Here is a 2,451-nt window from a genome sequence, read left to right as displayed (position 1 = left end):
CGGAATTCTCAGGTCTGATTCTTCCAGAGGGAACATAAAGTGATGGATGCTCTGCTCCTTCCGTGGAAGCACAATCTATTGCCAAAATCACGTCATCACAGATCCTGTTGCTGTGGTATATTTCTTGCATTTGAAGACGTGTGTATATTTAATACTCTGTGAAAATATACGTATACTTTATTTTGCTCATCATGTTTGTAAATGGAAATACTGCTATGCTCACTTTGGATGTTGACGGCTATATTTTGTGCATTCCTGAATAAAGACTTCATGTTTAGTTGTGTAAAGCTGTTTGTTTTTACTTCCCAGAGAATTTGGCAGTTTTCAGTTGACTGAATATGTACAGCGGGAATATTTAACATATTTCCAGACTGTAAGCCGCACCCACTAAATTGTAGAAGGAAAAACATGATTTTTTTTCATATTTTAGCCGCACCCGACTAGAAGTGGCAGATATATATATATAGGTATGTTGTGAAATGAGATATTTGCATACATTTTTTTTGTAAATGTGTATTTAGATACCTTTCCAAACGGTGCCTGTAACATGGCAGTAAAACGGCTGATCAAACAAAACAAAAGTGATGTATTTATTCATCCTTTATGAGATGAATAAATTGTTCTCCTTTTTGAAATAAGGTTTAAGATGTTAAGCAGGATTCTTTGTCCTTGTACTTTGTAAACACTCTGAGTTTGAACATTTTCTTAAAGGGGAACTGCACTTTTTTGTAACTTTCTCTAGTAACAGCATTCCATGATTAATATCAACAAATTAACATTAATAATAAATGACAGTAGAAGAAGCACACGTATGACTGATGAGTCATAGTGTAACTTTGTGTGGTGTTTGAGTTGTCCGACTTTTTTGTGTGGCCATAAACGCACCAGTGGCTTAGTGGTATGTGTGTTGGTGACAGATGACAAGTTGGTTTTGGCCTGGTTTGTACGGCAGAAAATGACTAGTTTTTCGAGATAGAAGGTTTTTACTCATGTTTTTGGTGTGGTTATGGCCGAGTATAAACAGTTTTGCTCAATAAAGTGATCGATATAATTCCTGGCCTCGAAGCATCTCGATAGACGTTACAATAATTGAACGGTGTTGACGAACACCGTTAGGGCCGCTTGTTGTCACTGTCACTCAGAGTTGCATTGCAAAATTACACAGAATAAATGTGTTTATTTTGTTTAGAATTCAGATGGGTTTGATTTGGTGCGCGGCATATATTTGCTGTGCGCAGAGGACGCTTGAGCAGTGCGCAATTGCACAGGCGCGCACCTTAGAGGGAACGTTGATTGTGAATGATAGGCAGAATTTCCAAAAAAGTGCAGTTCCTCTTTAAAGTGGATAATTTTAGTTCATTGTTTAAATTCTTTGCTCAATCAAAACCATAATTTAGCCGTTAGCGAAGAAAAATCCATGGATTAGCCGCACCCTTGCATAAACTGCAGGGCTTAAAGCTTGGGGGGAAAAATTGCAGTTTATAGTCCGGAAAATACCAAAAGCGCCTTATTGCAGTGAAACTTGCCAAGGGACATGTAAGCAAATATTAACATTGCTGTATGTATACTTTTGACCCAGCACATTTGCTCACATTTTCAGTAGACCCATAATAAATTCATAAAAGAACCAAACTTCATGAATGTTTTTTGTGACCAACAAGTCACTCTATCACAAAAAAACAAGAGTCGTAGAAATGATTGGAAACTCAAGACAGCCATGACATGATGTCCTTCACAAGTTTGATTGATTGATTGAGACTTTTATGAGTAGGTTGCACAGTGAAGTACATATTCCGTACAATTGACCACTAAATGGTAACACCCGAATACGTTTTTCAACTTGTTTAAGTCGGGGTCTACTTAAATTGATTCATGATACAGATATATACTATCATATATCAATCAATCAATCAATGTTTATTTATATAGCCCTAAATCACAAGTGTCTCAAAGGGCTGCATAAGCCACAACGACATCCTCGGTACAGAGCCCACATACATACTATCATATATATATATATATATATATATATATATATATATATATATATATATATATATATATATATATATATATATATATATATATATATATATATACTATCATCATAATACAGTCATCACACAAGATAATCACATTGAATTACTTACATTATTTACAATCAGGGGTGTGGGGGGGGGTAGGATATGGACAGCAAGTAGTGGACATAGAGGGAGAGAGAGAGAGAGAGAGAGAGAGAGAGAGAGAGAGAGAGAGAGAGAGAGAGAGAGAGAGAGAGAGATCAGAAGGCATAAGAAAAAGTATCTGCATTTGATTGTTTACATTTGATTATTAGCAATCCGGGGAGGGTGTTAGTTTAGGGTTGTAGCTGCCTGGAGGTGAACTTTTATTGCGGTTTTGAAGGAGGATAGAGATGCCCTTTCTTTTATACCTGTTGGGAGCGCATTCCAC

The 2,451-nt window shown here is 36.5% G+C and overlaps 1 protein-coding gene across 3 annotated transcripts in view; it reads left to right on the top strand.

The window, feature by feature from the left end:
* tacc1 (transforming, acidic coiled-coil containing protein 1) overlaps positions 1-287 on the top strand; it is an 83,322-nt gene extending 83,035 nt beyond the window's left edge. For all 3 annotated transcript variants that reach the window (XM_062044328.1, XM_062044309.1, XM_062044318.1), the window contains exon 13: positions 1-287. This exon is cut by the window's left edge and continues 2,684 nt beyond it. The gene's annotated coding sequence lies outside the window, so the exon portion shown is untranslated.
* Positions 288-2,451: the final 2,164 nt, after the last annotated feature.

Source organism: Entelurus aequoreus, linkage group LG01, assembly GCF_033978785.1.
Source record: "Entelurus aequoreus isolate RoL-2023_Sb linkage group LG01, RoL_Eaeq_v1.1, whole genome shotgun sequence".
Lineage (NCBI taxonomy): Eukaryota > Metazoa > Chordata > Actinopteri > Syngnathiformes > Syngnathidae > Entelurus > Entelurus aequoreus.
This window is presented reverse-complemented; position numbering and strand designations above follow the sequence as displayed.